General features: G+C 41.9%; 1 protein-coding gene and 1 pseudogene across 2 annotated transcripts in view; one reads left to right on the forward strand and one right to left on the reverse strand.

Annotated features, from left to right (window-relative positions):
• The first annotated feature begins 4,235 nt into the window (after positions 1-4,235).
• Positions 4,236-27,536, forward strand: part of baalcb (BAALC binder of MAP3K1 and KLF4 b) — a 49,869-nt gene continuing 26,568 nt past the window's right edge. Inside the window, exon 1 of the mRNA XM_083643418.1 lies at positions 4,236-6,330. The gene's annotated coding sequence lies outside the window, so the exon portion shown is untranslated. The remainder of the gene's footprint in view (positions 6,331-27,536) is intronic.
• Positions 6,328-7,606, reverse strand: LOC310782692 (4-galactosyl-N-acetylglucosaminide 3-alpha-L-fucosyltransferase 9 pseudogene; annotated as a pseudogene). The gene has a single exon. The product of its transcript is annotated as a 4-galactosyl-N-acetylglucosaminide 3-alpha-L-fucosyltransferase 9 pseudogene (transcript).

Raw genomic sequence — 27,536 nt, forward strand, 5'->3', positions numbered from 1 at the left:
CTTGCATGGTTGACATGGAGTCTTGTCCTATAGGCTACAGACAGAAATACACAAGGCTCTGTGAAAAGGTGTAGAACGTGGGCAAAACGTTAAAACAGAAAGGATTCAAGGGCTTTATTGTCATTATGTAAAAAATATAAATGTATTTACATAGTAAGTACAGTGTATCTACAGGGGCGCGGGCTGTATTCTAAAGCAGTGTCAATTCCCCCGTACTTACATAGTAACTACAGTGTAACTACAGGGATGCGGGCTGTATTCTAAAGCAGTGTAAGTATAGGGTACTGTAAGTACAGGGTACAACACCTGTACTTACAGGGTAAGTACGGGGTACAACAAATTTACCCTGTAACTACAGGGGACCAAATCTGTACTTACAGGTAAGTACAAGGTACCACACCTGTACTTACCCTTACCCTGTACTTACCCTATAAGTACAGGTGTTGTACCCCGTACTTACAGGTGTTGTACCCCGTACTTTCAGGTGTTGTACCCCGTACTTACAGGGTTATGTGCGGGCTGTAATCTAAAGCGTTACCCAAATTCCATACCAGGCTACCAACTAACAATGCAAAAATTGGCATAATACAAACACTAAGATGTACTAACAAATTACTGTATGATGCACACTAGCATCTTATGATGCACTAACATCTTAAAAAGGACCCAACAAGTCCCTAGCAGTACATAAGGGTTAATTCACCTCTGAGTCATTCCGTTTCAACAACAGGATATAGCGTTCATCATAAACCCCATGTGCAACTATAGCAACCAACCCACATCCATCCTTTGTGAAACTGAGCTGTCTGATTTCTTAGTTCAAACTTCATGGTAGAGGGTAAAGTATTTGAATATGTACGAATGCACAAGTTCTGACTGTATGTTTTAATAATTTATCTTAGAGGTACATGAACGACCTCTACATTAAACTAAAATGGGGGGAAAAGCATGTGTTAGGCTAAGAGCCCCATATAAAGAAATACAAAGAACATTTAACCACGCTGCCACACTGGACCCTTGGGTGTCACACCCTCCCAATCGTCTACCCACCCACCCTCACCATAACCACACGCCCCAAATACTCAATACTCCAACAACAGGTTATAGTACTTTTTGTGGATTAAAGGTACATTCAGTGGTTCTTTGTTAAAATAAGTGTTAAATGGCTCTATATTCTGACAGCAATCACTGAAATAGAGTGTTTGGTCAGTGACTTGAAACCTCCAACCCCCCGCTGTCCTCTGTCTCTCCCCTGTAGTCCTGCATGCAGGGTGGACGTATCTCCGCAAGTGTAACTCGTAGAGGCTCATAGATGGCGGCGTTGGATTCGGGGTGAAAAAATACATATAGATCATTATAAGCCGATCTGACCTTCCGTTTCCCAGAAAATGTCGACTTTTCTCTGATTGGATAGTTTGAGGTCGGCGTCAATTTTGATCAAGGTGAGAACATGAAAACAATAAAAACAGACTCACAAGGTGAAAACATGAAAACAATAGAAGCCAATGCTGTCACGGCTGGTAAAAAGTTGAGTTGATTGAGCCTGGTATTCACACACAGGTCTATAATTTCACTCAGGGCTGGACATGATGACTTTGAATATCAATGTTTTGAGTTGCATGTAACCCACTGATTACTGCACATTAGCACCCTGTTGTTACAGTGCAGTAAGGCCTGAAAGTAATTTTGTAATCAACTTAAGAGGCTCTTACTCACAGACTTGACTTCATCAATGGACTCATCACAGTCTTGCTAAACCTTTCATGCTGGGTAGACTAACAGAACAAATGAAGGAAAAGTCACCAGCAGACAGATTTTGGCAAAGCATGCTGGTCCCTTGTATCACTGTGAAGGCAGATGGCAGTGTCCCAACTAGGGTTGTCAAAAGTATCGATACTATCGATAAGTATCGATACAAAAAATTTGAAACGGATACAACACTCATTTGCAACAGTTTCGATACCTAGTATCGAACCTGCTAGTGCCAGTGCTGACAGCTGGCTAAGGCAAGCATGTGGAACTCTGAGAGAGGGAGAGACATGCGCATGCACGCACACACACACACACACACACACACACACACACACACACACACACACACACACACACACACACACACACACACACACACACACACACACACACACAAGGATTAAAATACATGATAGGATTAATATCCCACATAGATTTAGCTGATTCCCTCCCAGCTCGGGGCCTGATACATATCCGGGCATATTGATTCTGATCAGTTAATCGTTAAGCCCCTTACACTTGTTAGCTAACAGGAAGTAGATTCCTTCCCGGCCTTCAGTGATTATTGCAATGAGGCCCCCGGCTCAGTCTGTCAGTCGGGGATAGAACAGGGCCCCGTTCCAATACCCATACTTCCATACTATTTAGTAGGCAAAAAAAGAATTAGTATGTCCCAATACATAGTATGTCAGATGCAGTATGCGAGTACCAGGATGTTGTACTACATCAGCTCCTATTTCGGAGTATGCATCGATGCATGCTTTGTCAGCCAATCTTCCCCACAATCCTTTGCGCAGCAGGAAGTTACATCTTCTTCTTCTTCTTCTAATGTTTTATGGCGGTTGGCAAACAACTTTTTGTGCATTACCGCCACCTACTGGAGTTACGTCGCACTGACTGAGCTGCGTGTTCATGAATGAGATAATTAACTTTAAGAAAGCCTTGAAATATGTTAAAACCAAACAAGCATGGAGTGTGTACCAAAACATGCATATCTTGATTCCTGTTTAGAACTCTGACTTAATGTTTTTGCTTTATTTATTTTATTTTGTTTATTTGATTGTCTGTTCCAATTTTGTAAATGTTTAGTCTGAATTTTTTGTATAATGTACTGTTTGTTACTGCCAGACTTTGTTTATTGAAAAAAAAAAAAAAAACTCAAATGTGGCGCTGCGGACGTCGGCGGAAGTGAGCAAGAGGTCGGAGTTCAGGAAGCTCACGTGACGACAGATGTAGTGTGTCCCAATAGTATGCATTTTGCATGCATGCTGCACACTACAATCCATACTATGTGAGGGCAGCGGCAGTACATACTACAAGAAAGAAGTACAAGTATGGGTATTGGAACGCAGCCCGGTTATGGCAAACGTGTCGGGGGCGAGGAGGGGGGGGGGGGGGGGGTTTGGTGGTCGGAGCAGCGTGAGTGATGTGTGGTTTCCCAGTACAAGTCATGTTTCATCCCCCTATCAGCGGCTTGACGCTAGACGTGCCAGACGTGTCCAATCCGACCCACAGGATGACTTTGCAACGTATGAAAATTGCACTGAGAAATCTATTCAAATTCTTCAAGCTCGGGATTTGACACCTACATTTGAAGCACTTGTGAAGGCTAAGAGGTACCAGGTTTCAGAAGCAAGTTACAATATTAAGTAGCCTATTCATGTTTTCTGTATTCACCACTAAATGGTCAACTATTTTCATTGCAAGAAGGTAAAAAAGCACACACATCCAAGCGTTGAAGAACCAGGTGCAGGACCGAAATGCAACTGAAAATAACAAAAATAGATTCCGCACACTAGTCAGTGCAGCTCCCAAAATGTATTGGTATCACCACCAAATGTGATGTTTCGGGCAAAGCCCTTCCTCAGACAAGAATTTGACAACTATTGTCATTACCCTTGAATATAGAGAAGAATTTGCCATCAAACGTAATGCACAGTTACAGATAGTAACAATGCAATCTACAGACAGTAGATTTGATATGATAGGCCTATAGCTGAGATAATTATGTGAAACCGTGTTCTTATGTACCTGTAGGCCCAATTCTTTACACTAAAAGACTCAGGAAAATTGGGATTGTTATTTATAAGTTATTATGGATTGATTTTCTTTGTCTGGCCCATTGAGACCAAACTGGGTCCATCCCTGCCTTTTGTCGAATCAGCCTTCACTAAACGATGTCTCAGACTTGTTGCCCTCAAGCGACTTACAATAACACATTTTTGTCAGCAATAGAGCAATCAACTATGCAACACAGTCTATGACAGCTACAACTTCTGAAGGAATAGTGGTAAAGTTTAGTTTTTTGTTTTTTTTTGAGAGCGAGAGAGAGAAAGATGTTAGTTCAAGTAGATTAACAAGTAGATTAACAAGTAGATGTCCCGTGCACTGCGCTGATGCCAGGGAACATCAGATGAGTAGTTGAAGGAGGGTCACCACACACAGATAGGCTGAATTTCTTCACTTTAATTCATATCTTAAAACAAGTACAAAAAAGAACAACACAAAGCCTGCTCGCTTCTTCAGGTCCGCTCGTCTTTTTTTAAGGTAAACATATACTATATATATATATATAGTAATGCACAGTTACAGACAGTAGATTTGATATGATAGGCCTACAGCTGAGGTAACCAAGTCAAGTCAAGTTTATTTGTATAGCACATTTCATACACAGATGCAGTTCAAAGTGCTTCACATAAAATGGATGACATAAGAAAATAAAAAAAGAGGATAAATTAGACATTTCATAACAGCTTTGTCTTTATACTGTAGTTTGGACGCCAGGCATACCCTCTACTGGTACCTTGCGTCTTCTGTTGCCCGTACATGCCACAGCATTGGGTTTGCATAAAATCAGATAGAGGCAATTCAAAGTGCCTCACATAAGATGGTCGACACAAGAAAATAAGAGAATAAAAGAAGAGGATAAAATAGACATTTAAAAGCATCACAACAGAGTAGTTGCAAAAATAGTTAAAAACTTACAGAGGAATAAAACAAATTTTCCTATCTGTCAGCAGTTAAAAGCGACGGTAAACATAAAAGTCTTTAGTCTATTTTTAAAAGTGAAGTTGGGGCAAATCTGAGGTCTTCAGGCAGATTGTTCCAGCTAGCAGAAGCATAACGGGTGAATGCGGCTTTCCCATGATTTGATTTGATCCTAGGGACAGTTAGTAAGCAGGACCCTGCTGACCTGAGAGGTCTAGACGGTTCATAGCGTGGGAGCAATTCAGCGATGTATTTTGGGCCTAGGCCGTTAAGTGATTTGTAGACTAGTAACAGTATTTTAAAATCAATTCTATGACACACTGGCAACCAGTGTAAGGACTTAAGAACTGGAGTAATATGATCAGCTTTCTTAGTCTTTGTTAGAACTCTAGCGGCAGCATTCTGAATGAGCTGGAGTTGTCGTAAGTTCTTTTTTGGAGAGACCAGAGAAAAGGCTATTACAGTAGTCTAACCTACTGTAGATGAAGGCGTGAATTAGTTTTTCTAGATCCTGTCTGGACATGTAGCCCCTAATTCTTGCTATATTTTTAAGATGATAGAAAGCTGATTTTCTGATTGACTTAATGTGGGAGTTGAAATTGAAATCGGAATCAATAATAACGTCAAGATCTTTAACTTGATCCTTTGGCTTCAGGGATAGAGACTCAAGGCGTGCAGTGATTTTAAGCCTTTGTTCTTTGGGACCGAAGACAATCACCTCTGTTGTTTAGCTGGAGGAAATTCTGGCGCATCCAGTCATTTATTTGGTCAATGCACTGACAGAGTCTAACGGCCGGAACACACATCTTGCGTGTGCGTGGCGTGTGCGTGTGCGTGGCGTGCTTGCTGCGGCTGGCACGTCCGCGGCATCCACACAGGCAGCGTGGCTGGTGCGTGCAGCTGCTGCGCTGCTGCCTGTCTGCCAACTATCTTCCTATAGAGTTTACCTTTTATTAAATTTGCTATAAACAATACAATGATGATTTTAACTGAAGATCGCTTGGGCTCACTTCAGAATCGAGGCAGTATGATTTGTGTGTGTGTGTGTGTGTGTGTGTGTGTGTGTGTGTGTGTGTGTGTGTGTGTGTGTGTGTGTGTGTGTGTGTGTGTGTCTGTGTGTGTGTCTGTGTGTGTGTGGTGGGGAGGGGAGGAACGAAGCCACGTTGTCGCCTATGTGGTTTTCAGAGGGCAGGAGAACTGCAGCTGTGAGCTCAGCTCATCCTCTCGTCTCAAATCAAAACGAGCCTTGATTGGCTGTGGCTTCCCCTGTAAAATATCAGTTTAATGTTTTTTTGTGTCTATTTGTGTAGAGACACGCTAGAGACACGCGCGCAGTAAAAGGAAAAAATAGGCTTCGCTTCTATTCTCTAGATGACGCGCGTCTCACGCTCGCAAGACACGCGCTTGAGACGCGCGTCTGATGCCGGTGGTGTGGCTGCTGTAACCTGTTAACATGGGAACCGAAATGAAAACGCCACGCAGACGCCACGCAGACGCACAGCACACGCAAGATGTGTGTTCCGGCCGTAAGGGAGCATATTCACCTGAGGAAAGACTTATATAGAGTTGGGTGTCGTCTGCGTAGTTATGGTAAGCCATTTTGTTTTTGTGCATAATTAGGCCTAGAGGGAGCATATAAAGGTTGAATAGAACTGGCCCCATAATGGATCCTTGAGGCACCCCACATGTCATACTAGTTAGGTCAGATGTGTAATTGCCAATGGAAACGAAGTACTTCCTGTCTTATGTGAAACCGTGTTCTTATGTACCTGTAGGCCTAATTATTTACACTGAAAGACTTATTATGGATTGATTTTCTTTGTCTGGCCCATTGAGACCAAACTGGGTCCATCCCTGCCTTATGTCTAATCAGCCTTCACTAAACGATGTCTCAGACTTGTTGCCCTCATGTAGGCTATGTGAACAAAGGAGAGTGTTGGAAACTGTTAAGTGTCTCTTCTGGAGACTGTCATACTGCTGATGTGTTTGGTCTAAAGTTAACCCCAGTACCAATTGTTGAGACCATGAAAAGCTTGGTAGCCTCTGTGTTTTTGTAAGTAATTACATGTTAAGCATGCAGGTTCAACGCCAAGCACTGTTCTGACCTTGTATGTGTCTCTCCAGTTAAAGTACCTCATGTACTCGGTATGGGTGTGGTCGAGGTGATGCAGCCTCTCCGCCAGCTCCTTCGGCGTGGCAAAGTCATCCACGTGGATGAAAGAGTCTCCTGGGACATGATCCTCGTAGTTTTGTCTGCTGGTGCCCAGAACTACAGGCACAGTCCCCATCATCATGGGATTATATAACTTCTCTGTGATGTAGTCTTTGTCAATAGAGTTTTCAAAGGAGAGGTAAAATTTACAACTAGACATTATCTTTGCATACCCTTGATTATTTAAACGTCGGTTAAACGCATCTCCATAAGCCTCTATGTTTACATGCTTTTTCAGCTCATTGTAAAACTCCACTCTCTTGTGCCTTGGGTTCCAGTTGCTCACAATCCAGCAGACCAATTTGTCCTTCACCGGTAGTTTAAAACTCTCATCCTCATGAGTCACTGGAACCAATGACCCATAATGCACTTGAATATTTGAATCCAGGCGATAATTGCATGTCAAGTTGAACAAGTGATTGAGCTCAGGGATTTGAGGTGAGTTAGCAGGTGACTCCATATTATACCACACCCATTTCTGGAACCATGGTCGCGGCTGCTGCGGCAGGCCGGCCTGTCCGTGGATGTCCTGGTGATGGAAGAGGACACCGTGGGCCTTGCTGTAAGCAGCCTTGTCATCTGTCAGGTGACATCCTGTGATGTTCAACGCACTGCAACTGAGATCAAACCTGTAGCCAAACGGCCACATCCAGATCAAAACGATCGTGTCAGGCTCTCGTTCTGCTTCCCCACCTCCAGCCTGGATCTCCTGGCTGTGATTGTAGTGTGGATTCATGTGCTGCTCTGAGGAACATTTTGGTGTTGAGGCCTCCTTTTGAGGGTAAATGCAATTGCCGAAAGTGGAGAAGTTGATGTCAGGCTTGTAGTACATGATGAAAAGACCCAGGAAACCCATCAGTATGAGGCTGATGAAGACAAAGTGTCTCCTCTGGAAGGCTGAAGACAGGGCATGTAGCTTTTTCATCATCTGATTCCGTTTTTTGTTGCGAGGGATCTGAAAACATTACAAGTAGAAATCAGTATATTCACAAACAAAAGACTGCTATAGCCTATGATAAACTAGAGAAATTTAATATAAATACTTTTTGAATTTTCTTCTGTCATACCAAACGTGATAATTTTCTTCTTGGTCTACCATTGCATAAATACAACATTGCATTCATACAATAAAACGTTATAAGTTACCACTCATACTAGGGTTGCAAATATATTACTAGCGATGCAGATGCTGAAGTTTGGTGTCATTTGAAGAAAAAATGTGGGAGGAGTAGGGTTTAATTAGTTTTACAGTTTTTGCAGTTTTGCGGTCTTTAGACTTCATAACTGGCCATAGGTTGCATTGTACAAAAGTTTCTCCTCATTTGGGCACACATTTCGTTGAAAGTTGCAAAGCCGTAGCACGTATGCCTGATTTTTTATGAATTTTCAAAGTTTTAAAATTTAGACGGTCGCTGTAGTGCCACCGTTAGGACTATTGGCCCCAAATTTGCGTCAAAGACGTTTGGCATGGGACTGGACCTTTGTGCAAAGTTTGGTTAGTTTTCATGCATGGGAAGTCGAACTTCCTGAGGGAAGAAGAATGCTCGAGTGACATCAGTGATGGCATCACAATTGCTTGACTGACTGATGACATCACAAATACAACCTAATTGCCATAGGTAATTAAGGCAATTAGGCTATACACGGGGCCAGAATTCAACGTTTTGATGCACTGTGGGATCAATTTTTGACTGATCGAAAATCTGTTTTGATACTTTTGTGTAGGACAGTCTAACGATGCAGATGCTGAAGTTTGGTGTCGTTTGAAGAAAAGATTTGGGAGGAGTAGTCGCTGTAGTGCCACCGTTAGGACTATTGGCCCCAAATTTGCATCAAAGACGTTTGGCAGTTTGGTTAGTTTTCATGCATGGGAAGTCGAACTTCCCGGGAGATGAAGAATAATAATAATAATAATACAGGCAAATACAATAAGTGGCGCTGCTGCTTCGCTGGCCCGGCCACTAACAAGTGTGTGATATCTCCACAACTGAAATAAAATGGCAGGTGTCTACCCGGAAGGAACCTTTGTTATTAACGCGACGTAACATGATTTGGTCTATGGCATCAGAAGGTGAAATGACAGAGTTAAATGCAGTACTATGGTATAGTGAATCCATAATAAAACTACACTAACCTGTGATGGCTTTGTTCACGATTGACATCCTGCTCATGAAGAAGCAAAACACAAAATACAGGGAACATTATACATGATATAAAATCAGTGTATTTCAATTAGTAAATATGTACTTGAAACCAGCTGATTGAAAACTCACCAGTTGAAAGGAAATTGAAATTGACTCTTTGTCATAGACGACCACTGCTGGGTTTCCCACAGCATCATCAACACATTGTGTTGAAACCTGCAGCTGTAATAATATAAAAAGTGCATTAAAGTTAGTGTCAGTAGAAACAAAAAATAGAAAAGCCAAATGCATCTGGCTGACACTCGAGTCTGTCTGTCTCGAGCTCCCCCAGACTTCCACAGTGCAGCAGGCTGACGACAGCTTTTTTCCAGGTTTTTTATCCCATTTTTATCCCCCATTAGTGCTCATTTTAATTTATTTATCCTGGTTGCTGCTCCACCCTCTGCCGATCTGGGAAGAGCCAAAACTGGCTCCATGCTTCCTCCGAGACATGGGCAATAGCCTACTGTACATGGATTTCTGAATTTAAATTCACTCATCACTGAATACTGCTAAAAACCATCTCAGGAATGAACACAATTTGCCTTTGGGGTTAAGATTTTTTTGAAAAATAGGCTACCTGTTCTTCCTCTATGTCGCTGTTCTGACTGAACGATCTGCTAATGTTGCTAATGGTGCTAATGTAGAGGGTTGGAAAATGGCCTTTATGAAAAGTAACCTAAAAAAAACCTGACACCCCCTTATTTTTTTATGTAAATCATTTAAATCACTAGCTACTTTATAAGTTGGCTCCCCATATATTCTTTTTAGATTTTGTTTCAAATGCGTCCGTTGGTTGAACACTGATCATTGTCCCGTTTCTTACTGCTCCGCAGCCATCCACGACTGCGAAGCTAACTAGCTACTGGCCCAGGTACCCCTAGACCTGAGGCCGGTAACACTTAATGTTACTAACGTTGCGATCGAACTCAAGCTTAATATACACATAGGCTACACATGACATAAGCCACACATATATGATAATAACTAATAACTTCTAGAGTACAGTAAGGCTATTATAGACTCAAGCACCTGTTCTCTCTATGTCGATGTTATGAACGATCTGCTTGCTAACATTGCTAACATGTTGCTAGCATTGCTCTCGTTACGATCGAGCTCAAGCTTAATAATATACACAATAATATAGGCTACACATGAATACAGCCATACATAAATACTAATAATAACTTCTAGAGTTACAGTAAGGCTAATTTATTCTTCACCAGACAGACTTAATTAGAAAATAAATACCCTACTTTGCACTCTAACCTTTTCATTGTTGCACGATTTCCATTATCACGTGACGATTGAGGACACGTGATAACGTCATCATGCATAACGTCATAATTAAATTGTTAGCTACAGTATGCCATCTAGTGTAGAGTAGACAAAGTGTGGCAGCAGAATTCAAACTGATGCAAAAACAAATCTGGCATTCCTTATCCAAAAAAAGGGCCTTACATGCCAGAAATTTAGTTTTTTATTCAACCTTTTTTTTCTTGTCCTCGAGGTTAACGTTACATTTGAAAACAGATTTCATGTCATTAATATATAACATAACAGAAATAATTAATGACATGATCTGTTTGGAAAAAATAAGGAATAGAACCCACACACTTATTCTCCAATAATGAATTTTACTGAGACTATCAAACCTCTCTTCATCAGGTCATCTTACTCAAACACCAGTCGGACTCTGGTGTTTGAGTGACATCACCTGATGATGACCTGACCTAATGTATTTCTATTAGGCTATGTATTGTAAAGCACTTTGTAACTTTGTTTCAAAAAGCGCAAATACACTTTATTATGTTATTATTTTTATTATAGCCTATAAATAAAGTTTTTCCTGTTAATTAGATGAAAAAACTTTAGCCCCAAAAACCTTATAATCTTACCTCTTTTGTTGATTTTGTACCGAAAATTGATTATTTTAGCTTTTCCATTGTCCATTTTGGGAGAACAGTAGTAGTAGACAGTAGTAGAAGGACTACAGGTCAGAAAACCCGTACAGACTGGTTTCTTGGAAATTGTGACTCCCCGTCACAAACCCCAAACTGCTATCCTATATCGGATTGCTTGCAATGATCATTTCCTGGTGTCACTGTGAAGCTGTGATTTCCTTACTGAGAGAGTGAGGAGGCTTCCAATGTAACGCAACCATCTTTTTAGCAGCTGTAATACCAGCTAGTACACTACGCCTTGCAGCCTTCGACAGATTGAGCCGGGACAAGTCATTCAACAGTAAGGCGGGGACAGTTACTGGAACAGTTACAGATGTTAAAGGAACACTCCGCCCATTTTCAACCAGCTTTGTATCATTAGAACATCAGTAGTATATCAGAAAACTGTAAACGGTTTTGAAGTCTGTCATTTAATTTGACAGTTATTGAGTGTTAAAGTGTGGACCAGTGACATCACTGGTCCACACTTAACTCAAATTAATAACTCATTAACTCAAATCAACTCTCAATAACTGTCAAACTATTCATCATTCATCTAGTTTGACAGTTATTGAGAGTTGATTTGAGTTAATGAGTTATTAATTTGAGTTAAAGGATGGGTTTTCCGTGGGGAATATGAATATATATTAAATCTCACGCCCCTAAGGTTTTCGAATCCGTTGAAATTTTTGAAATTGGAGGTTTACTCACAGAGATATCAACCGAAATCCACTCTGTGTGTGGGGGGGGGTGGTGGGGGGGAGGTGCGGGTGCGGGGACTCGAAATACTACAGTTCCCACAATGCACTGGGCTCGCGTGGCCTTCGTTTTTATGCCCACCCCTCAGGCATTTGGCTGATATCAAACTCCAGTAGGTGGCGGTAATGCACATATATGTTTGCCAACCGCCATAAAACTCAAAGAAGAAGAAGAAGAAGGCTTCGACAATAATATATGGAGAGAAGAAGAAATAAATCGAAAATAAATCGAAAATAAATTGCCTCCAAATTGCACCACATTTAAACTGAAGTATATATGTCGGGAGATGTCTTCATAAAAAAAAATTCATGCATTTTAAGGCATTTTCGTAGGAGTTACGCGCATCTGATGTTGTAACTATTTTCTGTAAAAATGTGTAAAAACGGGTACATTGCTCAGCGTTGATTTCGTTACTTCAACCCACCTACTACTAGATGTAAAATTTGACGAGCTTTCCAATGCCGCCAGTCCCGTGTCGATTAGTGCTTCCGTTCCCGAGATAATGGTCTCTTTGCAAGGAACTATGGGAAGCTAATATTAGCTACAGCAGGCTAGGCGGTTGGAAAGATGGCTGCCTTTTGGTTTTTGTCAAGGCCTCTGAAGGGGCGTGGAGGACCTCTAGAGGCGGGACCATGGCCAACAACAGTTGTAGTTCATAGGTGCACGACTTCCGCAAGGCGGACTTAGGCCAGATGACGCGAAACGCGTCGGCTGGCCCAAAAAATATGTGAGAGATGCTTGATATCTCTGGGAGTGAAGCTCCAATTTCAAGAATTTCAACGGATTCGAAAACCTTAGGGGCGTGAGATTTAATATATATTCATATTCCCCACGGAAAACCCATCCTTTAAGTGTGGACCAGTGATGTCATGGACATTAAATGACAGACTTCAAAACCGTTTACAGTTTTCTGATATACTACTGATGTTCTAATGATACAAAGCTGGTTGAAAATGGACGGAGTGTTCCTTTAAGTCAGATAATTTAGCAGCCACCTTCGTCCAGAACTGTGTAACCGGTGGACATTCCCACACCATGTGAATAAAAGTGCCAGGAGCATTCAAACTACACAGACTGCAAGATCGATCATTTATCAGTTTCATAGCATATAGTCTACGTGGGATCAAATAAGTTCTATGCGCGTAATTTATACATGTGTAAGTTGAATATTGAGAACAAAAAGGGAAGCACGCACATCTCCGTAAAAATTTGCAGGTGCTGGACTCAAAAGCACCTGGTCGCTGGAGGGTCAACAGTGTGCGGACTTCCTCTTCTTTCTAAGTTGAATATTGAACCAGGATTGGTTTCCAAGCTATGTGATGTGATGAATCATGCTCGTAGGCCCACCTCTTGAAATCAGATTTTTAATCAGCACAGAGAAACTTTCCACTTTCAGCAGACGAATGTGAAGTTGAAACATTCAACTGAAGTACAGAAACAACAAAACACACTTCAGGTGTAATTAAGCTATTTTGTTTCCTTCTCTCCCCTAAAAGGAGGTAAATAATAAAGTGCAAGGGACATGGCTATGCATTCTGTAAACAATGAAGTGCAATGGACAATCTTCTTCAGCACACTGAACAGTTGAAACATTTCTTCCACCTATCTTCTCCACCATCCCTGTCATCCACCCCTCTGTTTCTTCTGCCTGTCTTCCTCCTCCGCCCATCCATTTTCACCTTCAGTTCCCTCCATCTCCACCACCCTTATGCACCATGCTTTTCAACATCTTACTAACTAGTGTCTGATCAAGTAACTATTACGACATGTAAACAAAAGACTTGAAAAAAATGCTACACTGCCAGAGCATCTGGCTCGTCCGAGTCTGCAAATTCCATACCAGGCTACCAACTAACAATGCAAAAATTGGCATAATACAAACACTAAGATGCACACTAACAAATTATGATGCACACTAGCATCTTATGATGCACACTAACATCTTAAAAAGTCCCCAGCAGTACATAAGGGTTAATTCACCTCTTGAGTCATTCCATTTCAACAGGATATAGCATTCATCATAAACCCCATGTGCAACTATAGCAATCCACCCACATCCTGTGTGAAACTGAACTGTCTTGATTTCTTAGTTCAACTCACAAGGTGAAATCATGAAAACAATAGAAGCCAATGCTGTCACGGCTGGTAAAAAGTTGAGTTGATTGAGCCTGGTATTCACACACAGGTCTATAATTTCACTCAGGGCTGGACATGATGACTTTGAATATCAATGTTTTGAGTTGTATGTAACCCACTGATTACTGCACATTAGCACCCTGTTGTTACAGTGCAGTAAGGCCTGAAAGTAATTTTGTAATCAACTTAAGAGGCTCTTACTCACAGACTTGACTTCATCAATGGACTCATCACAGTCTTGCTAAACCTTTCATGCTGGGTAGACTAACAGAACAAATGAAGGAAAAGTCACCAGCAGACAGATTTTGGCAAAGCATGCTGGTCCCTTGTATCACTGTGAAGGCAGATGGCAGTGTCCCAACTAGGGTTGTCAAAAGTATCGATACTATCGATAAGTATCGATACAAAAATTTTGAAACGGATACAACACTCATTTGCAACAGTTTCGATACCTAGTATCGAACCTCCTAGTGCCAGTGCTGACAGCTGGCTAAGGCAAGCATGTGGAACTCTGAGAGAGGGAGAGACATGCGCATGCACGCACACACACACACACAAGGATTAAAATACATGATAGGATTAATATCCCACATAGATTTAGCTGATTCCCAGTGTTGGGCAAGTTACTTTACATTAGTAACTTAGTTACAGTTACTAGTTACTGCTCTGAAAAGTAACTCAGTTACTTTAAGTTACTCGTTACTTTCCAAGTAACTAGTTACTAGGAAAGTAACTTTTGAGTTACTTTTCTTTTTTTAACTCAATTCTCTTATTAATGCACACACATTATTTTGGGGTTTCTGTAGCACAGTGTGGGACAAGACAACTGTCAAATTTGATCATTGTACCCATTATCACTACGACGAAAAGTAGTGGAACAAGAAAACACAACATTTAGGCATTGAGGCATATTTATTATTGCCTTCAAAAAGTAGCCAGTACACTTTTGGCAGTGTATAATTAACAACTGTATCAATAGTCTATAATATCCTGGCTGAACAACATAAACACTGTGGTTACCGTTTGTAACAGCGGAGTGACACTCAGCAGCAGAGCCCAGCGCTGCCTGCAGATAGGGACAGAGCAGAGCCTCAAAGCAGCCGCTCGTCGCGGCTGCCTTTAATAGCAGTTCATCTCCAAAAGGCAGCAGACTTGCAGGCATTTTTTTCCCATTTCATGACAACGCGAAATACACCGTGAACACCCTCCAACGCGAGGGGAATCTGTGAGTGAGAGACGAGTGCTTGCCTGGTGCAGCAGGGCACTGGTGACAGACAGCCTGAGAGAAGCGAGGAGGAGAGGGCTCCATGCTGCTGACTCGCCGAGCGGTGTGAAGTGAACACTACCGTACACAACACAGCTCGCGCAAAATGACCCGTTTCACTATCAGAATTTGGTCCAGTAACAGAAAGTATAGAAGTGCCGCACGATTAGCCTACTTCCTCATCAGACCGCCGTCAGACTCGCATTTTCCTCTCTACCCTCGCTGCTGTAGGTCCCGCACAGAATCGTGAAGTAACGAGTAACGAGCCTGTTTAAACCGCAATACTTGTAAGTACGTTAAGTTACTGATGAAGTAATTCGTTACAGTACTCGTTACCGCAAAAAGTAACTTAGTTACTGTAACGCGTTACTTAATAACGCGTTAGTCCCAACACTGCTGATTCCCTCCCAGCTCAGGGCCTGATACATATCCAGGCATATTGATTCTGATCAGTGAATCGTTAAGCCCCTTACACTTGTTAGCAAACAGGAAGTAGATTCAGTTCCCTTCAGTGATTATTACAGTGAGGCCCCGGCTCAGTCTGTCAGTCGGGGATAGAACAGGTATGGCAAACGTGGAGGGGGCGAGGAGGGGGGGGGGGGGGGGGGGGGGGGGGCGGGGCAGCGTGAGTGATGTGTGGTTTCCCAGTACAAGTCATGTTTCATCCCCCTATCAGCGGCTTGACGCTAGACGGGCCTGATACGTTTAGTCGCTCCGGGTCAACATTTATAGTCACACAGTCCTGTCAGACGTAGAGCACCTGAGGCTCTCATCCATCCTTAACAGTGTGTGTGGGTGGGGGAGGGGGGGGGGGGGGGTCAGATGCCCTTTTTCTCTAATCTCATGTGCCAGTCTGGAAATGGATAGCAGTAAGACAGTGGATGAAGTGGCTGAGGTTTATGCGTGTGAGCTTTTTAAATGTCATAACGCATGATTAAAATACTGCATTCAAATGCATCCCTCTGATTTCTCTGCCTGTGTAATGTACCGAGCATTTTGATGGATGGATTTCGAGGATATGTGGAAATAACCATTCTCGGGTTTTTTAAATGCAAACCACAAGCCATCAATAAAAACAGGCAACACCTTTTTTGTTACATGTCTTGTTTTATACGACAACTTTTTCCCCCTACTATATTTTCATGGTTGTGACTGTGAAAGTTTCCAGACCAGTAAATATGTTTGTTTTTGCATGGTGAGTTGGACATAAACTACCGGTATTTTTTAATTTGTGGCAAAAGTAACCTTGAATGCCCTGACTTTTTAAAGCTGTGAGTGCAGGAACATTCGCGAGTGACGTCCAAATAAGTTTGGCTGCACTGTAGCTCATAAGACCTGCTTCACCATCAAAAACGTCTACACACCTTTTCATTCCCCCCCTACATATGACGCATGTAGAGAAAAATGCAGAACCCATTTTTTCTTCTAATCATTCTGAATGGGAGACAGTATCTAAAGCCAGGTTCATTGTGTCCATTATAATGGTTTTGGGATGAAAGAAGATTAAGCTATCCAAATAATAAATTGTGCTATATTAACGTTGATGAATATTGGTATAGAGACCAATTACAGGCAAGGCAATTACACTCCTCTAATGGAGATAGCCTGGCTAATTGAGATCCATTTCTCATGCCTTTTCACATCTCTCCTGCCCCATTCTCCACCTTGCATAGGTTAATTGAACCACGCCAAGCAGTGGTCACGAGTTATTCTCAGATCTGCAGGTAAATAGGTCGTATTTTACACTCGTGTGGCAGTGCGTTCATGTCACAGGTGGTTGAACCCTGTTCTTTTTATAGAGCCTGGTAATTGGGAGACGGTTAACGAATGAAGTGACACTCAATCTTCAAGCTCTCGCCCATTCAGTCATCTGCATGAATTAAAAACGCCCACAGAATCTCAGAGAGCGGCTTCGCTTCATATTCAAAAATATTTTCTATAGATTCAAGCGGAGGTGGGGGAGAAACACACACCATCCAGGAAGGCTTTCAAGTAGGGGTGTCACGATACACTCAGTTCACGATACGATACGTATCACGATACTGGGTTCACGATAACGATACGATACGATACGATTTTAACAATATTTTTTTAAACTTGAATAATGACAATATATGACTGGAAAAGTAGTATTTTATTTGAAATGCACAAATACAAAACATGCTGTTGTGGGAAATTGTTATTACAATAACAACTAGAAAAAACATGAGATTGGAGATAAGGCTTATCTTGAAATAGAATGAGTTACACCGTCACTTAGATTTACTTTGAACTAAAAGGTTTCTCAGCAGTATAAATTCTCATGCATCTTCAGTTTTTCTTCAAACTCAAACAACAAGACTTTTCTTAATCTATTTTTTATGCATCTTCAGTTTTTCCTGTCAAGTAAACAGTTTTGCCAGAAACTCAATTGAATGGTTTCTCTCCTGTATAACTTCTCATGTGTCTCTTCAGAGACTTGTTCAACTGAACTACTTTCCACACATTGAACTTCAACAAACAAAGACGTTTCTTAGTCTATTTTTTGGAGATTTTTTTTTTTTTTTTTTTTTTTTTCTTTCCACGATATGAGATTTCATCTCAACGATACATATCGTGACGTTTTACTATCGCGAAATTTCGTGGGACGATATATTGTGACACCCCTACTTTCAAGTGATCACATCACACCTTTGAAACTGAGGCACATCCAGAGAAAAATTAAAATGCAATAAAGATGACTGAAACACAATTCTCAGCTCTCAGATTTTCTCATGTGAAAGAAATGGGGGGGGGGGGTGATGTAGTAGTACACCAGTGGTTTAACATAATAAAAAAAACGCATTTATAATGGCAGCAAAATGGAGTATTTGCAATTACACTCATCGGCCTATAATGGGGAGATCATTTAAATTCCACAAGAGGTCATTTAGAAATGTCCCCATCACAGTCACATCTTGTAGTATATCTGTCTCGCAAGACCAATGCGACACAATGAATGATGTCAATGTGCCAGTGGAATGGGAAAGATCTCATTAAAGTATCACCTGGATGACGTATTGCAATAAACAGACTATTTGACAAGTAGCAATTCAAAGCAAAGGGAATGGCCTGCCCTGCAATGATAATAAGTCTATAACTGTGATAAGAGTGTCTTTCTGAGCTGTGTAACTGTGTCTCCACCTTATAGCCTTGATCTGTGTGCTTAGTTGTGTTTCCCCATCTAATTACCTCATTGGATTTAGTTCAGTTGGAAGGTAATTTGTGACTGGAAAACTGAGACTCTTGTTATGTAGGATAGTAGAAATGATGTGATGATGCTGCCATGCTAGCATTACTTATGTCAGCATGTATTTTGAGCTGACCTAAGTGCTGTTAGGATCCTCCAGTCTACCCACATAGTCAGTGTCAAAAGGGAGGTTTTGCTAGGTGTCAAAATGGCGTACATGCAGTAACACCCTTTAGACAGCAAACAAACCCTACTTGTACTGTCTTTACAGTGAGCTATACAATGATTTGTACGTATACAATTATTTCTTTATCTTACTCCTGCTTATAGTGGACATTGTACATCACACTTATTGTATATAATGTAAATATAGCAGTTAGTACCTTTGAGTCCTTGTTTGTTCATTTTAGCTTGTATGCATACCTTTTCTTTTCCTTTCAAAGTACATTAGATCAACAACTGGAGTCACATTCCCTGTAAGTCTACATACATACTTACTACAATAAAGCTGATTCTGATTCTGATCATGCAAATTACGTCAATTGTGTGGCCTAGTGTCCTCTAGAGAGAGAGTGGCGTCAGCGGGGAGCAAAATGCGTGACTCATTAGCCAATGAACAGCCAGGAATGGGTCTCGCGCTACTTTTGCATGCTAAAATAAAGCTCATAATGTACAATTTGATAAAAAAAAAACTTTCAAAGTAACCTACAACACAAACTGTCCATTTTGCTGCAACTTGACAGTGCTCCTTAATCCAGGCCCTTACTTTCTGGAACTCTTGAGAGTAAAAAAAATGGTCCATTGGAGTGAATGGAGATGTCGCGACTCTTCTATATATACGGCTCTGGTGTGGCCCATCCACTTTGATTCAGGCCCACCTGTAATTTCATTTCTGGCTACGCCCCTGCTACCATCACTACTACTACCACTACTACTACTACTTCTACTACTCGTGTTCTCTTTCAGTGTCCTCTACACAGTGTGTCCTCCTCATACTAAAGTGAAATGTCTCAAATGACTCTGCATTTACTTGAAGTACTGCCATTAGAATGGCAACAAATGTGCCGACACATCTTGGCTCCGGGAGGAGGGAGCTCGCCTCCGCCGCACTTTGTGTTCATTAGTGAAAAATGGCTTCTGCAGCGCACCAAAAGTCTCCAGCCAGACCAGGTTCATTCCTTTATGCACACTCAAGTGTTTTCACTCCAGATTTAAAGACCCAGGAGCAAAGTGTGGCTCTTCCTCCCTTGCCAGTACTTTTCTTATCCATTATAAAGGGCCTACAGTATGTAGAAAGATGGCGAGAATGGACAGAGCCTTCAACATAACAGATAACATGTCACTGCTGATGATGACGTTATCGTTATAGTTACTGGGCAATTAGCGGCGACCGATTGGATGAACTTTAACTCCCCTAACCTCGACAGTACAGCTCATCCAAAATGCTTCAGTCTGCAACCTCCCCAAATTGTACCATGTCACTCCCTCCAGCACGCTGTAGACGCTCATATCCATTTCGAAACCTTGCTGCTGGCAAACAAGGTTTCTAGGGCAGCTGCAAGGCCCTGCCTCCAAGTTTAACCCCACACTGCAGTGCATGTCCAAGTTTAACCCCACACTGCAGTGCATGTCCAAGTTTAACCCCACACTGCAGTGCATGTCCTCATTGTCCTGCCAGGTAAGCGTCAAGTTGACTCGTGTCCCTAACCAATGATGACTTTCTGACCACAGTCGAGAATAATACCTGTTGTAGCATGAAAGCGATATCTCTTCAGGCACCTCTTCACCTATCAACTGGCACCTGATGTTGCACTTGTGAAAGAAAAACTATTCTGCTTGTCCTGTCTTTTTCTATCAGCACTTCTCTATTATTGATGATATATTGATGAATATTTGAGACAAAACTTTCCACTTGCTCACTTTGGACAGGAGTGGCAGCTAATTGCTTAACATGTAATGGAATTACCACCCCCAGAACAGCCTGTTCTCCCTGTTACCCTCAGGGAGGAGATACAGGGTCCCAAAAGCACGCACAAATCGCTTGAGGGACAGTTTCTTCCCGCAGGCCACGAGACTCCTTAACATACACAAATAAACTCCCAACAATCATGTAGTAGCTGTGCTGTAGCTGCTACCATGACGTATGTTTAATTATGTCTATGCTATTTGCACCTGTGCAAACAGAATGTTTAATTATGTTTAAATTATGTATATGCTATTTGCACCTATGTGCAGTGAATACTCACTGTTTTTGGTTTGTTTTTATTGCTTTACTGCCTATTGCTTGTTGTTTCTCTTGTTTTCCTGCACCTATATGCCCTGTTATTTTGCACTATGTTGTAACGGAGTCTACAGCACAATAATTTCACAATGATACTTGTACTACGGAGTGACAATAAAAATCTTGAATCTCGAATTTTCTCATCAAAAAGCAATACTTATAATTGTATATTAGCGATCTGCAATCTAAAGGGTTACCTGAAAATCTGTTGCTAGAAAATGGTTATGAAACATTCAATAGGACAAATCAGCGTGACATCACGCATCCGGAAATGCCACCTGGAAAATGCGGAACCGCAGCAGTATGAGTTGTGCGAATTAATATCTCAAAAACTATACATCACATCGCTTATACTTTGACATTCTGAGTGAGAGCAGAAGTAGCTCAAGAATCTCTATAATATATGTATGTTGTGTTGAAGTTGTGTGAACTGTCACAGTTTTTAAAATGAAGTGAATTTAGTAAACAGCACAGCCGTCTAGAGGGAGACATTATAAGGAAGCTGTTTGTTTACCAATGCTGATCTGTCGCATAGAGAGTTGACACTTTGTGCATACATTTTAAAGCAGCAAACTTCAACATGTCAGTTTTAGGGCTTCAATTTGTGTTAGGATGATGTCATCATTCCTACTGTGATGTCATCATTCCTACTGTGATGTCATAGTTCACTCACTAATGATGTCATAACACAAGGTGATGTCACATTCGGGACCTATAAAGGTTCGGTTCTGCAGGTCCTCTGGAGTTGTTCATAAACTAAACTAACCTCTGCAACCGTTCCCAACTTCGAACCCTGCAGACCTAGCTATCAAGTTTCCACAACGTCCCTACTTCTCGAGACTTCAGTTACCAAGTTTGTCTTGGCCATCAACTATCCACGAATAGATCCACATGTCTTCTTACACCAAGCGTGACAGTATGGACAACACAGAAATGTGTTTAGCGGATAAGGTTCCACCGATCAAGGAGGAGGACCATGAGGCGCCAGTTTCCCTGCCGGCCGCTTCAGCAGACCCACCACGCGGTCAGCTGAAGTGGCCAACACAGAAGACCCTGAGGCGCCACCCACCGGCCGCCTCAGCTGACCCACCAGGCGGTCAGCTGAAGTGGCCAACACAGAAGACCTTGAGGCCCAACCTGTGGGTGTCCTACCTCAACTACAGGTCAGGATGGTAGGCCTTTCCCTCGCCGAGTCTGAGCCCGGACCTCAGCAGCAGTCTAACTACAGGTCTAAGCGTCGACGTTCGGGTCCTGCTCAACCCTGGGACTGTTATCGGCCCTTGGAGGAATTCGGTTCTCCTGCCGGCCTTTTGCCTAGGCCGCCATCCCCCGGGGGAGAGCCCCCCGTGGCCCTGCCTTCGGAGACGGCGGCCCCTGCAGTCTCTTTGGCTCCTTCTTCCAAGTTTGGAGCGTCCGCTGGGGCTCCACCTTCGGAGCCCGCGGAGTTTGAGGTGTTGCGTCAGAGACACAGTTCTTGGTGGTCCCCTCCGGACCGTGACATTGACCCTTTTGAGGGTCTCATTGGACACCAGGTGGAGTCCGTAGAGGGGAGGGTACTGTTAGGATGATGTCATCATTCCTACTGTGATGTCATCATTCCTACTGTGATGTCATAGTTCACTCACTCATGATGTCATAACACAAGGTGATGTCACATTCGGGACCTATAAAGGTTCGGTTCTGCAGGTCCTCTGGAGTTGTTCATAAACTAAACTAACCTCTGCAACCGTTCCCAACTTCGAACCCTGCAGACCTAGCTATCAAGTTTCCACAACGTCCCTACTTCTCGAGACTTCAGTTACCAAGTTTGTCTTGGCAATCAACTATCCACGAATAGATCCACATGTCTTCTTACACCAAGCGTGACAATTTGTTCCATTTCCCGTTCTCTGAGTTTCAGTTCATGTTCCATTTCCCGTTCTCTGAGGTTCAGTTCAGGTCAGTTTCACAGCACATTTCCAAAGAGAGTTCTGTGTTTGGGTTTGGCCAAACAAACATGCAAATCAAATAATTCCTCGTGAGAGCTGATGTAGCACTAACACAACAGGACGCCCTCTGGTCTTTTGTTTTTAGGAAATTATAAAATAAAATAAAAATAAAAAAGTGTGCAGAGGAAACAAATGTATCAGTGGCACAGTGTAGAGGTTTCCATAAAAATCAGACTTTTCAGAAGGATGTGTCTTCTGCAGGAAAGATTTGATTAATATAATCTTTAATCATACAGTTCAGAAAACAGAGGAAAGATATTTGTATTTAATAGTTCACACTCCATGATATTCAAAGTGATGTTTCTCTCTGATTTTTGAAGTGCTTTCTCATGAAGTTAAATACCCCGGTGACCTTTCTACAGTCTGACTCTTTTGCCCCAGGAAAAGTGGTCTGCAGGAAAAGCTGTAATCCTTAGAAAATGTCATGGGCATGATTATCTGTGAAAGGAATGGTGTGTGTACTTTGCTAGTCATTTTATCTTTCTTAACCCATTGATACCTGATGCAGCATTTGTGTGTATCCCTTTAAGACCGCGTGACACGGTTCGCGGTCTTAAAGGGATACACACACAAATGAGGGATATACACGCAGATGCTGCATCAGGTATCAATGGGTTAAGGAGAATGAGAAGTCCACTCCTCCATTTCTTTATGCTTTATGGGACGCAGGATAGTAGACAAAGGGATTTTGGTGGGATACTGTATCCATATGATTTCTAACTAATCACTATATAACTATTCCACCATCTGTTAGCAAACAAGCTGCAGACCCTTAACTCTCTGTTCCTCTATTCAGAGTGTTTTCCTGTGGAAGGTGTACAGAATGCCAACCCACCACAGGCACATTTAAGTATTAATAGCTAGCTTTTTTTTTATGCTGAAACTGAAATCAATGTGAGGCAGATAAAAGAGTGATATTTTTATTGATCCAACAGGGCAACGTCTATTCCTGTGCAATTAGAAATTGAGTCAGGAATTGGCTTGCAGAAGTGTAGTGCCTCTAGGGAAAGATGTGAGCTGTATAGGTAATCAGGCAATACTCTGTTTTACCTTCTTAATGGTCTTCCTTGAACTAAATTCCACCGTGACTGAATAACGAAGCACTAATGCAGTTTAACTCGTGTATTTATTAGAGAGGCATCTCTGTGCATGACAGATTGAGGTTTTGACAGGCAAATATTGTCCTAAACCCCTTTAATTAAGTCTGACAATGATTTCTGACACACTTTCTTTTTGCCAATGTGCCAATTTTGCCCAAACAAAGCAGGATGAATAAATCTAATTTATCCGTGTATGAAATAATGTATTCTGTCACTTTTGCACATGTTTTTCGATTTGCATTTTTTAGCACTCAAATTACGATATCATTTGTAACAAGATTATTTTTTCATGGTGGAAATGGAGAAAAAAATCATCATCTGCTCAGTTGAGGACGACCCAATTTAACGTTTTGTCCGTATCCGTAAGAATTCAGAAAACGTGCACAATTGTGCACAAAATGAACGCGAGTACGAGTACAGAGAGACGGCGCCGCCCGTATCCATATCCCTATTTAACGTTGAGCATAATTTAGCCTTAAGCTCACTGCTATGCTGAAATGCCATGCATTGCCATTTGAATTTGATCCTTCTCACATGGTGGATTTGATGTGGCGGTATTTCATGGTGAGCAGCGGGTAGCCACGTCTGAGCCAGACTGAAGGCAAATGATGAACAGGGAGTGTCTGCCAGTGACAGTTTAATCAATATTTGTTCACACAGCTCAAGCAAGTTTTCACTCAGTTGATCTTGTTGGTCTGCTTCTTTGTAGATAGCACATTGCAAAAGTGTATCAATAGCATTGTCATAAGAACGGTTGTGGATTACTAGCAGGGCAGAGTTAAAAAATGGGTGTGGTCCGAGCAAAGGGCCGCCCCCCCAACCGTCCCCCTCCCCCCACATACGTAGCTCCCAAAACCTTCAACTTAAGTTCTAGAGCCGTGGGGCTCACCTGGTAGAACGCGCACCACAAAGGTTTTGTCCTTCGCGCGGGCAACCCGGGTTCCAAAGCGACCCGTGGTCCTCTGCCACATGTCATCCCCTCTCTCTCTCCCCACCTTTCCTGTCTGCCCACTATCCTTTCAATAAAGGCAAAATGCCCTAAAAAGATAATCTAAAAAAAAGAAGTTCTGGAGCCTTGGTGTACCTGCACACAGATCACTGGGGACACCTGGCCAGGGAATGGGCCTATATGAACACCCCCGCTGCGGAGCTGATGCTGATGACCATGTTGTCTGTGCAGGGGATGGGAAGGGAAACACCATTCATTGCCCGTAGAGCAGGGATACTCGACTTGCTTTGCCCGGGGGCCACTTTCGTGAAATGATAGAAGGCCAGGGGCCAGTTAATAAACAATCAATATACATTTTTCTGTAGCCGCGGATTGTAGGTATCAGACGGAGTTTAGTCTGACAATGTTGTGCACACCGGATAGTTACTTAGGTTAAGTACATACATATAAGTGCCTGGGTAGCGAGCAGACGGCGGTATTTGACAATTTAGCAGCTAAATCATAGATTATTGAAAGATATTCCATATTCCAGACTGAAATGCTATAACAGAAGTGTGAGTATTGGCCAGAATTACATGAACATTTGGACACTTATTCAGCGGGTATCTTGCATGTTGCGTTCGGGTGCACTGTAAAAAAAAAAAAAATGCAATTCCATCGCGGGCCACACAGGGGGCGCCCGCGGGCCGCATGTGGCCCACGGGCCGCCAGTTGAGTATCACTGCCGTAGAGGATCAAGGCTCAACAACCAGCCATTAACACACGCACGTCCTGATATCACCGTGTTGCGATCGTTCCTGGACCATATTAGGAAAAAATGATGGTCCGGGAACGATCCCAACAGGGTGATATTAGGACGTCCATTGAGACACACATTTAAACAGCGCTCTAAAGTCTAAACTGAAGGTTTTCGAAAAGCAGCACAGCAGTGACTTCAGATTTGGATCAACTTCAGTTCCTGTGCAACGAATAGGAGGAAATTGTGACACAGAATCAGCATTTGGGGCTTTTTTGGGGGGACCAGACCCAAAATCTCATTTCCTGAAGCAACTTCAAAAAAGCAAATGCTCGACACAAGGTGATTGCTCATAGTGAATTTGCTCAGGATAAGGGTGTCAGCGAAATGCCTAAAATATCAAATGTAATATCATTGTCACAATAATACATAACGTACCAAAAGTGTTTTTTAGTTGCACTTTGTTTTAGTTTTTTTTGACAGATGTTGAAGTTGTTGGGAGTAGATGTAAAGTCGTCACTAACCACATGCAAAGGAATAAAACTCTTAAAGCAGTATTGTACCTAATAGGCACAGTACATCGCTCCCCTAATTGTATTAGTTCCATGATTTACATTCCAAAATTAATTAGAGCAAAGGTCACAATTTAGTTTGTTTTGCTCCTTCTCTCCATCCCCGTTCTCCCATCCACATCCACTGCACTAACCGGCTTTAAAGTATACCTACAGGCCATTTGGAGTATGACATTTATAACATGGTTAGGTGAACGTCCTCTCTGTCCCCAGTGTGACTCATCTGTTTTCTTCGTGGCTATTTAAGGATGATACATGCAGCAAGAGGAGCAGGGCACTGGCAGTTTGAACAGGGCTGGAAGAAACTAAAATGTGGCTGAGTGCGATCCAATTGATAGAAGTTTTTTTTAATGTTTTAACTTTTAATTCACCTCTATCTGTAAGAACTTAGATATGGTAATTTTGATTAATTTTATGTGACAATATTGACCTTGAACCATACGCATGTTAATAATACGGCTCTAAAAAGGCTCGCTCATCCTCCCAGACAGAGGAGAGTAACCTGCAGTAACAGAGCTTCATCCTACATTCATGAATTTGATTGGCTATAATACCAAATGTTACAACCATGGTAATTATCCATGACTAACATGAAATCAGTCTTTCGCCCACATTTAAATGCTAACAACTGTGGTTAAGAAATAATAGACACCCAGAAAACAACATAACTAAAGCATGTAATTGAATAATAACTTACATCTCTATACAGTAGAATAAAATAATGCATGTACGCATATGCATGTTTGATACTCGGGTAATGCTTTCCAAGCTTCCATTTTAAATTGAAGGACAAGCTATTTCAAATCCTCTCAAAGCATTGCTCAACACTATGTCTCTCATCATGGCAACATTCAACAAATGGGCTGCCTTCCTAATCCTTTCTCTGATTTAAGTGCCAAACTATAACTGTCATAATTTATAGTACACCAATCTATACGAATCAATTTACAGTCACATAGTAGCATCCAAACGCATAAAAATTCTTTATTCATGGCATAGATCAATCAATGTGTATGCTAGAATATAAACTACAGATAAAGGTGTAAGTGACATTTTCTACTGGCTCTTGAGATGAATAATGATGCTCTTTTTTAGGCTAATCAGGAACAGAATTTTATTGCCACAGTAGGTAATCAGATTACATACGAGGAATTTGACTTAGTGTATAGATACAGTCGGTCAGTTACATCCAGTAACGCGTGTGTGTGTGTGTGTGTGTGTGTGTGTGTGTGTGTGTGTGTGTGTGTGCGTGGCTGTGGGAGAAAACGGGAGGATTTCCCCCACGCTGACCCATTGACCACGCGTCTATGACGAGACACCGCCTGAATGTATGCAACAGAGCGGTCACATCAATAGTCAGAAACAAACACACACACACACACACACACACACACACACACACACACAAAATACAGAAATAAAAAAATCCAAAGTGCACTCCAATATTGGGAAATGCTTTAATGAT

The sequence above is a fragment of the Poromitra crassiceps genome (assembly GCF_964638095.1).
Source record: "Poromitra crassiceps genome assembly, chromosome: 9".
Classification (NCBI taxonomy): Eukaryota; Metazoa; Chordata; class Actinopteri; order Beryciformes; family Melamphaidae; genus Poromitra; species Poromitra crassiceps.